We start from the raw sequence: 13,146 nt of genomic DNA on the forward strand, positions 1-13,146 counted from the left end.
TGCAATTTTTAGCATTCAATAACAAATGCAATACTTTTTTCTGAAAGTAGGTTGGTTATATTCAGAATTCAAATGCACCATATTATTTCCCTCTGTTCTGGCCAGAAAACTTTATTTTTTGACATAATCTCTGTTTAATGTGTCAGCCTTATGCCACCATACTGTGAGGGCCCGTATGCCCACATGGTACCACTCTACTAGTTGATGTCAGACCCAAAATCTTGCTGCTTTAATAACCTCCCAGTCAACCACATACAGCTTCCCACAGAGTGCATTCTTCATTGGTCCAAACAGATGGAAGTCGGAAAGTGTGAGATTTGGGCAGTAGGGTGGATGATGATGAACAGTCCAAAAGTTTTGTGAGCTTCTCATGGGTGAACAGACTTGTGTAAGGCCTTGTACTGTCATGGAGAAGGAGAGGTTGATTTGCATTTTTGTGGCAATGAACATGCTAAAGTTGTTTCTTCAATTCCCTGAGTGCAGCACAATACAATTCAGAGTTGATTGTTCCATCATGAGGTAGGACATCAAACAGAATAACCCCTTCAGTGTCCCTGAAGACCATCACCATGACTTTATGGGTTGAGGGTGTGGCTTTGAACTTTTTCTTCAGAGGAGAGGTGGTGTGGCAGCACTCCAAGGATTGCCATTTTATTTTGGGTTTGAAGTGATGAACCCACATCTCATTGCCTGTGATGTGGTTAAACAAAGAATTGTCATGATCAACCTTGTAATATGCAAGAAATTCTGCACAAATGGTTCTCAATTGCTCTTTATGGTTAGGTGGCAGGCACACACCTTTGAGTACCCCAGATGGTGGATATGTGTGGCAGCACTGCCAACAGAGACACCAAGTTGAGCAGCAAGGTGTTTTGTTGTGATCTATTGATTACTTCAAATGACAGTGTCCACATGTTCCGACATTGCAGGAATTGGCCAGCAGACAGGTCTGCTTGACCTTGTTACAATGATGACAGAAGCCTCAACCCATGACTCACCATGCTTTTGCACTGCCAGGCTTCCATAGACATTCTGTAAGCACCTATGAATATCAATGGTGATCTGATATTGCTCTGGTAGTCTGCCAAAAGAAACTCAGTGATAGCTGTCTGCTTGGAACACATATCTGTTTACAGATATTATGTTGAAGGTTATGTATAGCGCCACCACCAACCAGAACTTTATTAAACCATAAGGGCTGAAGCAGGAATGTTCCACAATGTCCCACAACAAATTCTGCACTTTTCAACCGAAATTGGCCAAGAAGAAAAAAGTGTTGCATCACTTATTTAATGCCCTTCATATGTTTTTAGATAGCTCACAGGCTACGCATGTCTCACTTGAGTTTGTCCTGGATTGTGATTCCCAAGAATTTTGTTCAGATTTCCTTTTTTACTGTGTTGCTTACTATGTATATTTTCATAACAAGCTCTGTTTCCTGGTTTTAAATTCTGTTATTGCAGTCTTTGTAACATTTATATTTAGATGCATTTCACTGAAATACTGGGCTATTTAATTCATAACACTGTTGAACAGTATTTCTAGACTGTCATAGGCTTTGTGCTTACATACAATTGAATATCATTTACATACAACGTGTTTTGGAGTTCAGAGAAAACTACTTTACATAACAAATATACAGCAAAAAGAGAAGAGGTTCCAACATGGAACTGTGAGCCACTCTATATTTCATATTAATAATTTTGGATTTGAATGACACACCGTCTGTTTTCCTTAAAACTAATTTTTCATGTTGCTCATATATGATTTAATCAACTCATAGCCAGTTCAAATGGTTCAAATGGCTCTGAGCACTATGGGACTCAACTGCTGTGGTCATCAGTCCCCTAGAACTTAGAACTACTTAAACCTAACTAACCTAAGGACATCACACACACCCATGCCCAAGGCAGGATTCGAACCTGCGACCGTAGCAGCAGCGCGGCTCCGGACTGGAGCGCCTAGAACCGCACGACCACCGCGGCCGGCCTCATAGCCAGTTCTTCAAATACCAAGGTTCCATAGCTTGTTAAGTAATGTGGTGGGGTTAACACAATCAAATATTTTTCCAAGATCAAGAAACATTCCAGTAACATACCCTTTGTTCTTCATGGCTGTTATTGTTTCATCTATTAACTGTGATGTGGTTGCAGAGGTTAACTTGAATTTCATAAAGCAGTTCTGATTCTCAAATATTAGATTATATTGACTCAGAAATGTTTTTAGTCTAGTGTAAATAGCTTTCTCAATTACCTTAGAAAATGCTAATAAGATTAAGTGGGGTTAATAGTTTTCAGTTTTAGATTCATCATCTTCCTCATAAATTGGGGTCACTTGTGCAATTTTTAGATTACCTGGGAAACTACCTGATGCAATTAAATCATTTACGGCTGTGGCCATTGTGCCAGACATGTCTGTGCATCTTTTTAATGTGATAATAGATGACTCATTGTAGCCTGATGATTTTGGATTTTTTAGTGATTTATGTGCTTTATCTCCTTGCTGTTAGTTGTGGCCAAATATATGCTTTGTTTAACTGAAATTCCCTTGCATCTACACTAGAGCTTGTGGCAGTGGTCAGTTATGAAGAAAAGTACTCATTAGTCGATAAACTCAATTACTGTTGATGTTAAGGTCACTGACTAATTTACCCTTGCAATCCATAAAGCCATTTATAACTCTCCAAACAGCTATGCCACTATTATTTGAATTTCTTAACAATGTGACTACATATTTACTTCTAGTCTCTAAGAGTAGATCTTTGTAACAGTCATGATAGTTCTTAAATTCTACCTTTAGTCTTTGTTTATTACAATCCTTTTTTCTCAGTTCAGAATTTATCCAATCACTTTTCGTATATTTCTGCAGTTGTTTCTGGCAAAGTTGTACCTGGACTTGAGACGGTGAAGTAATAGTAAAAGCCTGATGCAAAGTTTTTCCATAGCATTGTAAGTGTTTTAGTATAATGTTGAGATTTTCAGGGTCATCATCATGGTTTATTTTTGTTTATTTATTTATTTGCTACTGACATAATGACTTTCAGCTTCTGTCAGTACCTGATCATTATTATAGTCAGAAATGGCAAGCTATAGAACTAATGTATTGTATATAAAGTGGGAGATGTTAAAAACTGGAAAGGACTGGAACATAACAGCCAACGAGTTTTGACAAATATAAATTTGCATTCATCAGAAGGAAAATAGGATTATTGAGCAAATTATTGGAAATAGTTACAAATATCAGACAGAGAAGGAATCAAATTTAGTAAACAAAATTACAGAATTTTCCAATCACTTTTCATATATTTCTGGAGTTTTTACTGACAAAGTTGTAGCTGGACTTGAGACACTGAAGTAATAGTAAAAGCCTGATGCAAAGTCTTTTCACAGAATTGTAAGCCTTTTAGTATAGTCTTGAGATTTTCAGTGTTGTTATCGTGGTTTATTTTTGTTTATTTATTTATTTGTTACTGACATAATGACTTTCAGCTTCTGTCAGGGTTCAGCTTCTGTCAGTACCTGACCATTATTGCAGTCAGAAATGGCATACTGTAGAACTGATGTACTGTATATAAAGTAGGAGATATTAAAAACTGGAAAGGACTGGAACATAACAGCCAACGAGTTTGCAGAAGTAAAGGTTTATTAAACCTTTACCATGGTTTTGGCAAATATAGATTTGCATTCATCAGAAGGAAAATAGACCTGTTGAACAAATTATTCGAAATAGTTACAAATGTCAGACAGAGAAGGAATCAAATTTGGTAAACAAAATTACAAAATTTTTAGATAAGCTTACTCATTCATAGAATCAAATATTGATAACAGTGGATGTCAGAACTGCAGTGATGCATGCGTGTACTTTGAAAAGGCCATGTGTGCTATGTAGTTCACAGTGTGTGCCTCAGACTTGTGTGTGTGTGTGTGTGTGTGTGTGTGTGTGTGTGTGTGTGTGTGTGTGTGACATCACCATCAGAGCCTGCCATGGTTCCCAGTCTATTTAAGGCTAACTGAGCTACGTTCAGCCTCAATTCTCTATGTATATTGCTACAGCATAATTGGTTCCTGCTGAATGTTACTTAAGTACTATATTCAAGTTGTTAATGTTTCCAAGGAATAAAGTTGTGTTCAGTCTACTGGTTGTGTTGTACTTGTACCTAATTACAACATGATTTGCAATGAGTTTGGTCCTGTTCTCCATTCAAATTTCTACTCTAGTTGCTCCTCCATTTATTCTCACAATGGCTGATCCTGTTACGAGGTCTTTTACATCGGATGGGCAAACAGCAAGAATCGTTCACCATGACATTGTGCCACCAATCACAGGTGCTGGACAATCAAACTCAGGTACTTCAATCACTGGCTTCTGCTTTGTCTAGTCAGCATGCTCCTCTGTCTGTGTCATCTGCTGTTTTGCCCTCTGCTGACCTCATGGTTTATCCATGTCCCTCTTGTACATCCAGTGAGCCCATTGAGGAATGGGATGCATACGAGGAACATATGTGACAACACTTTCAAGCTTTTGGGATTACTGGCCATATTTTTTATTTTGTGCCTTGTTCCATTCGTGGATATTGCCAAGAATGTATCAAGTCCTATGTCAACTCTCCCCTCTGCAGATCTGCCTCCTTTAACATTTGGCCAAATGTGTGAAATTCTTTCCAAATACTGTTGTAAGCACTTCCATGTCATTGCAGCCTGGGTTGAGTTTTACTGCTGTAGGAAGCAACCACATTAATCCTATGGACCATTAATGGCTAGCTCCATGGGATAAGTTATCGTTGTCATTTAATGTTCAATGCACATTAACAGTAGTATGATGATCAGATGGTGAGAGATGCTATCATTCATTTAATTCTGGATTGTGAGATGTGAGAGCCTGCTCTCTGGTGTGAAGATTCATCCCTCTCTGAGGTTTTAGCTGTTGCACAGTCATTTGAGGTGTCACGAGCTGTAGGTAACCAAATTGAGTCATGGTGTGAGATATCAGCGATCCAACCCTCTCCTCCACACCAAGCTTCAGATAGTTTGCAGGGAGAAGACATGATCACAGTGGTCGACACCTGATCACAGCATCAAGGTGGCTGGCCTCATTCCCAGCAGCAGCCACACAGGCCAGTAAACAGCAACATACACATTCCATGCTACCATCTTACCTTTATTGTTTTATTAATCATGAGCACTGAGACTGCCTAGAACACTGGGCTACCTGTCATAATTCAACAAAACGGGTCACATTGCTTCTTTTGTAATGCAAAAATTCAGCACAACAATCCTGAAGCAGATACGGATGTAAACATTGTATTGTTTATTTCTGTTGTGCCAAACAAGCTTTTCATTGATGTTATAGTTTTTGATAAAAGTTCTGCATATGCAAATGGAGACAGTTTGTGATGTTTGCCTGCTTTATTCTTCTTTGTTGATAGTCCTCAGTATCAACATACTGCATTTTTATACTGGCCCAAAAATATGGGGTGGAAGTTCAACACTGACTACTGTAAATGTTGTAGTCGGCAGTTGCAGAGTTGTGTTCCACAGTTCTTTACTCTCACTGTTTACAACCCACCAATATTACAGAAATATGGCCAGTTCACTATTGGTAAATTTAGATAAGCCTCATTAATAGCTTACAGCAAACTCAGGTAAACAGTGTTAATGGTTTCTTATATGTGCATACAGCAGCACAAGAAGTACTTGTAAATAAATATGGGAATGTACCAAGTAACAGTTCCTAACACAAATACTCTTGTGTTAGGATAGTGCAAAAAAGTGCAAGAAACAGATGAAATATCCTTATACTTAAATAAGAATGTAACAATTACAATTCCAAAAAAAGCAGGTGCTGACAGGTGTAAAATTTACCAAACCACGAGTTTAGTAAGTCAACAATGTAGAAAATGACAGATTGCCACTTACAGTAAAGAAGACACATTAAGTTGCAGACAGACACAACAGAATGCAACTATCATGTGAGATGCAAGCAGCAATCTGGAGGGGGTGTGGAAGGGGAAGGGGGAGGGGTAGGGATGATAGTGTATGGGTGGGGAGAGAGACGAACACTGTCTGGTAGAGTGTTCATGGACTAGAATACCAACAGGTACAGCATCTGGAGGTTATGGGGCAGGAAGGTGGGGAAAAAAAAGGAGTGAAAAAGGAGAGGAACAGGAAAAGATGGACAAGTGTATCGGTAGAGGGCTGAAAATAAACAGGGCGAGAGTCAAGGATGGGGTGGAGTTGACAGGAGAGAGGGGGTGTAAAATTAGGTTGAAGTGGCTCTGAGCACCATGGGACCTAACATCTGAGGTCATCCGTCCCCTAGAACTTAGAACTACTTAAACCTAACTAACCTAAGGACATCACACACATCCATCCCCAGGGCAGGATTTGAACCTGCGACCGTAGCGGTCTCGCGGTTCCAGACTGAAGCACCTAGAGCTGCTCAGCCATACCGGCTGGCGTAAAATTAGAGTGGAGGGTGTGGGTACAGTATGTTACTGTAGGTTGATGGCCTACCATCCTCAATCCAATGGACTTCTGGAAAGGTGGCACCGCATCCTCAAGACAGCGCTTGTATGCCATGACTGGGATTGGATGGAGGCCATCTCCTGTGTGCTGCTGGGCACACCAGCTGCCTCATTGGCAGAGGTGCTCTACTGGGAACTGTTCACCCTCCCAGCAGAGTTCATATCACAAATCACTGACCCTGTGGACATCAACCTGCCAGACCTAGTAAAATATGTCAGGAACCACATCCGCCATGTCTGCACCCCACTTTTATCCCACCATGCCAAACCAAAATCTTTGTGCACAAGGACCTCCAATCGTGTACATGCATCATGTACAGGACTGATGCTGTCAAACCCACCCTCCACCCTGTGTACAATGGCCTGTACAAGGTGCTGAAACGAGAGTCAAAAACTTTTGATATCTTGCAAGCTGGAAAAATGTCAACAGGTTCACTGATCTGCCTAAAACCAGCGTGGACTTTAGCAGACACGCCTTGTGTCTACCCTCCACCGACCCCTCAAGCTAATTTACAATCGATCTAGACATGCGAGACTACCTCCCAGAAGACATTCCTGTAACAGTGCAGGACTCACTACTGATGGTTAGGGCCAAATTCAACAATAGACAGTCAGGCTACTGCATGGTCTGAAGGCCATTAGAGCACTACATACCCCTTCCACCTGCGGTCGACACAGCAAGACTGAAATCCACACTTTCTTTGAACTGCTACCTGGTTGTGTTGGTCCTGGAGCATATCATGACAACTAACACCCTGGACACTGCTGCTGGCAGACTGACAACCTCACCAACACCAGACGATGCACCACCAGCCACCAGCACCTCAACGGACACTGCCACCGCCCTATTGGCACCACTGCTGACATCATGGGCCAGCTGCCGTTTATGGCCACTCAGACACCTGGTGGATTACGACCTGTCAGCCCTGGCCATCACTAATTGCTAGTTGGACAATGCGTCACAATGTACTCCATTCTCCATGCTCCGTATTTTGGGTGGGGGTGGGGGAGCTCTATTGGGACATAGAACCACTGGCTCTATCCTCCAATAATATCGCTGCTCTACCGGAGCAAGAAGAACTGTGCTCTACTGGAGCAAGAAGAACTGTATCTTTGCCAGATGAGTTCTCTGTAGTACACCAAATATGCTATGCGCATTGTGTATATGCTGTAAGAATAAAAGTTTCATTGTAATTGACAGGAGTGTGAGTGATTATTAGTCATTGTAATTACCATTCCCACTCTCCACTACCTACAAGTCCACAAATATTTCTTGGCCAGTGGCTTCATCTGTGGATGCTGGGAGACAATATTTCCTTGAAGCTCCTATCAGGGTCCTGTAGCTGGGTGCTGAAATAATCTATTGATTCGAGCATGCTTTGGTGCAGTCATCAGCCAAAAAGTATTTGTGGGTTATTGATAATGACTAATCAGTCAAAACTGGCATAGTCTTTGAACAATTTATATAGCAATAACTGAGGTAAAATTTTATAACATCAGATGAAGGTAAACATATCAGGAGCTTCATTTAATCCTTTATAAATATTCTACATATGAGAAAACTTCATTAGCTCATGCTTGTTGTCAAGTGAGATGAATTGCCTCATATGGTTTTGACATAGTATTAACTTGCCATCAGAATGTACCAATGTGTATCACAATAAATCAGTCCACGCAACTTTTCCCATGCTTTGAGTACCTAATGCCAATATCCTTCCACCCATGCACATCTGTATGCCCTTTGACACTTGGAGGGGAGAAAAACATGTGTGGTGTGATGACATCTATACCCTATTGAGACAAATTGAGTTTGATGTTATGGGTACTAACAACTGGTTGTTCTCTAGAAGTGATTTGTCGTCTGTTTTACTGGGCCGTAGCCTGTCTGGCTGGAGTTGCAATATACAATAGCCAACAGTGTCACTTGTCATCTGCTCACTACTGCCCCCCCCCCCTGCAGATGATGGGCAACACTGGTTTTCCCTTAAACCCACATTACACCCTGACAAAGTGTCATGTGAAAATCCCAGTACCAGAAGACATCAGAGATGGCTTGCTCCTTCTATTGTAAATCTATGACCTGCCCACAATCAGATCATGTCCATCAGGTGGTTGACTTCCATGGCAACAGCCAGTACAAGGACTGCTAACACCTGTCTAACACAGCACTTTGATGTAATCCAATGCATAAATGCCAGAACTGTGGTCACAGCTGGTGCACACAAACAGTGCCCAGCATTCGCTGGTGTGTGTGCATAGATTTACCATTACGGCAAGTTTTGGCAATGGTGTGGCCCACACTAAACAAAACAGACACTAGTGCAAGCTAGAGTTTGCAACACAATATATGCCCCAACCTATCTTGCCGCTGACCATGTGGGTCGATTTAATGCGACTCCCCACAAATGTGTATGTGAAGTCTCACTCATTCATTCATTCTGCAGTGTCTTTCAGCTCTCCGTAAAAGTTATATTGTCTGCGAATCATGATGGAAACTGTCTATTTGGAGTCACGACCTTTGTTTTGCATGATTTACTTGGGTGCGCAATGTGCTTATCACAGGATTGGTAACCAAGCCATACCATGAGTGCAGTGTGCCAGTACTGACTTTGAAGATAAGAATTTGTTTATAACATCTAGCAAGGTATGGAAAAATAAATGTAGGCCATGAACAAGACAACTCTCATCAATTTATGTCACATTCTTGTCACCAAACCTCTTCCTTGGACATAGTGTTTGGGTGTAGCAGTAGAGCCAGTTCATTGCACCGATAGGACTGTAAGCTGTGATAACATCACTGGCACTTATGCTCCTGCATCCAAACATCCAAACAGTGCTTTGTAGAGACAAATTATCGATTTTTTAGGGCAAACATATACATATACATTTTTCTTTTTTTGTTTGTATGCTCCACTCATGAAGCCAACGTCAGTGAGCTGATCCTGGGGGCAGACTTTCTTGGCCACTGCAGGCTGCTAGCTGACATCACGTATGGCCAGCTTATTGACGTGATAATAAATTTAAAGATAGCATGACAGCACTGACAGCTTGCATTCTACAAAGTGAAACCTGTGGGGTGCCCTAACCTTATGCTGACATTCTGGAAAAATTTCCTGAACTCATCTGTCTGACTGGTGCACCAAAAGACATTGGACATCCATTGGTGCTCCACATAATAACTACATCCAGTCCACCCACATCAACTCATGCCCAATAGATTCACGGTAGCAAAGGCCGAGTTTGAGGCCATGCTGCAACAAGGCATTGTTCGGCCATCAAGCAGCCCATGGTCATCTGTGTTGCATTTAGTTCCAACAAAAAAAAATTCTTGGTGCCTATGTGGGCAATATCACACCTTTAATTCATGAACGCTGGCAGATCAATATCCAGTACTGCACCTTCAAGATTTTAGCCATGTGTTGGCAGGTGTGTTGTATTCAATAAGATCAATTGCCCAAAGGCATACACACAGATTCCAGTGACACCTGAAGACATTCAGGAAATGGTTATTGTCATACCTTTGATCTTTTCAAAAGTTTGTTTATGACTTTCCATCTTTGGAATGCTGCCCAGACCTGGCAGCAGTTCCTTGCAATGCTTGCCATGTTGTTTCGCATATCTCGATGATATTCTGGTGTTCTTGAAGTCACCCAATCTCCACCACCACCACATAATTACCATTTTACAGCGCCTGAGTGAAGCCAAAATCGTTATCAAGCCAGTGAAGTGCAATTTCAGTGTGAAAGAAATCGAGCTCCTTGGCAATTTAATCACCCCCACAGGATTGCTGCCACTACTGGAAAAGGTACAAGTGATTCTGAACATGCTGCCCCTGCAGATGCACAAAGAATTACAGTGTTATCTTGGCGTGTTGAACTTTTATCACTGCCATCTGCCCAATATTGCCATCATGCCAGAATCTATGACTAAAGCAGTACACGGTCCCCACTCCAAAGGGAAAACTCCTGTGTACTGGACAGACACAGTGGAGCAGAGCTTCACAGGGTCAAAAAGGAATCTCTCAGAAGCTACACTCCTTGTGCACCAAGTACATGACATAGACAGCCATAGTAGTGGATGCCAGCCTGACTGCCACCAGTGCGGTGCTACAACAGCACGTCTGCCCAAGCTGGCAGGCACTTGGTTTTTTCTCAAAGAAGCTATCAGAATCATAATGCATTTGGAGCATTTATGACTGGGAGTTGCATATGTGGTGGTGTGATACTTCCACCCATTGGTAGACACCTGACAATTTGTCATATTCACAGACCATAAACCAACAACTCATGCATTTTGAAACGATCACTCCACATAATCACAGCACCATTTCCATCAGTTAGAATATGTGTCACAATTTCCAACAGATATCTGCCATATTTACAGGATAGACAATATAATCGCTGATTGCTTGTCCGAAGTGTGTGCCATTATCTCACCCACTGTGAACTTTGAGGATGTTTCCCAAGCACAGGAGAGTGACGAAGACCTTCACAGCTTCTGTCATGACACCTCCAGTGGCCTGCAACTGGAACTAGTGCCTGTCGTTGGCTTTACATGGCAGATTTTGTGTGACATTTTATTGGCTCACACTGACCACTCCTTCGAAAGATATCCTGGTGCAGTGCCTTCAACAGAGTCCACAGACTATCTCACCCCAGAACCAACACTACTGCAACACTCATGGCTGCGCATTTCATCTGGCCTGGGTGACAGAATGACTGCGTGAATGGGCACACCCATGCACCACATGCTAGCGCACCAAAGTTGGGAGGCACATCCATGCACCTGTGGTTGCCTTTCCTGACATGACATGCTGATTGCACATGCCCATGTGGACCTTGTTGGCCTGTTACCTTTGTCCAAAGGCAAGTAGTATCTACTAACTATGGTGGACCATTTCACTCATTAGCCAGAGGCAACACCCATCACACACATCACTGCTGAGATCATCACCACCACCTTTGTCAACACCTGTGTGGCACGCATCGGATGCCCCAGTCACATGACAACAGACCATGGTCACCAGTTTTACTGTGGATGGTTCACGAACGTCACCAGACAGTGTGGTTTCCAATTACATAGAACCACAACTTACCATCTGGTATTGAACAGCATGGTTGAATGGCTCCATAGGACTGTAAAAACTGCTCTGACGTGCCACAGCACCACCTGGATGGAGGCATTCCCACTGGTACTGCTGGGCCTGCAAGTAACACCAAATGATGAGATTGACATGTCACCTGCCACCTCATTTACGGACAACCTCTCGCAATTGCAGTCGGTTTGACCATGCCTACATGATGACATGGCCCCCCTCCTGGCGGAATGTCTGTGCGCTCACATGGCACTCACATGGCACCGACCTGGCACAGCAGCAGGAAAGTATTCATGCATGCCAACCTGCAATACTGCAAGCACGTCATGTTGCATACTGATGTGGTACAGCCACTTCTCCAGCTGCTACAGACTGCACTGCATGATCGTCCACAGCGAAAATTGCTGCACATTAAGTGCATTGGGAAAGTGTCTAGAGTCTCCACTGACCACATTTAGCAAGCTTACATCTTGCCTGCTCCAGCAACCACTCATTTCCTTGACATGGAGCCTACAACCGTAGCCACTGATGATGTACAGCTGCAGCCAGCTGTCATCATGCCACCACGAGCATCTCCTACCATCTTGCTCAGGCAGTCAGTGCTGCTGCCTCGACAACACCCACCATGGAGCACAGGTCACTCCCAACACAACCTTCAACGCAGTATGTCATGCCTGCCAGCCACTGCATTTGCTTCAAACTCCCATGCTGTATCATCAAGACACCACACTGTACAACTCAACAAGCATGCATCCCACCTGCTTTACAGCATTAGAATCTGGTTCCCCTAACCGCCTTCTCCTGTAGATACCCAGTCTCCTGTTGGCCTTGCCTACAGCCAGTATCTCCACTTGAGCCACAGACACCACCTCTTGTATCAACAGCTGTTTGCCCATTGAAGATTCTGGACTCACGTTCACATCCCCATGCATCCACTATGTCGTGCATTGAGGCCAGACTGGCATCCATGCCGATTTTTGTGCTTTTGTTCCTGTAAACCTTCAGATGTTGTCTCTGTACTGTGGGTTTGCTCGGCACAGCTCCTGGACCGATGTTCAAGTCATGGCAACACCATATTTGTGCAAGTTTATACTTGGTGTGCTATCTCCATACCTCTGTTGTCTCGAGTGTTGAGGTCAGATCGAGTGCCATGCTAAGCTTCTACAACTTCATCTGTCAGCGAATGTGTAGGATACTGACGAGCCACCATTGTGCTCACACTGACGTCAACATGCACCACATGAACTCTAAACTCTGAGCACCACACTTTCTCACAGCTATAGAGCTCTGCTCTCCCAGGGAAGATTTGTGCAGTATCAATACTGCAGAAATACGTGAATATGGGACTGTGGTCTCAGCAGACACAAGCAAACAGTGCCTTGCATTCGCCAGCATGCATGTGCAGATTTACCATTATGATAAGTTTTGGGAATGATGCGATGGTCATCAGCTCACAGAGATGAAGCAGCCAGCAGTGCTAGCTGGACGTCACAGTGCTACACATGAGCCTGACCTTTCTTACCACAGA

General features: G+C 42.8%; 1 protein-coding gene across 1 annotated transcript in view; it reads left to right on the top strand.

Annotated features, from left to right (window-relative positions):
* LOC124612717 (probable 2-oxoglutarate dehydrogenase E1 component DHKTD1 homolog, mitochondrial) overlaps positions 1–13,146 on the top strand; it is a 348,152-nt gene that overhangs the window by 255,211 nt on the left and 79,795 nt on the right. The gene's annotated exons all lie outside the window — the stretch shown is intronic.

Source organism: Schistocerca americana, chromosome 4 (genome assembly GCF_021461395.2).
Source record: "Schistocerca americana isolate TAMUIC-IGC-003095 chromosome 4, iqSchAmer2.1, whole genome shotgun sequence".
NCBI lineage: Eukaryota > Metazoa > Arthropoda > Insecta > Orthoptera > Acrididae > Schistocerca > Schistocerca americana.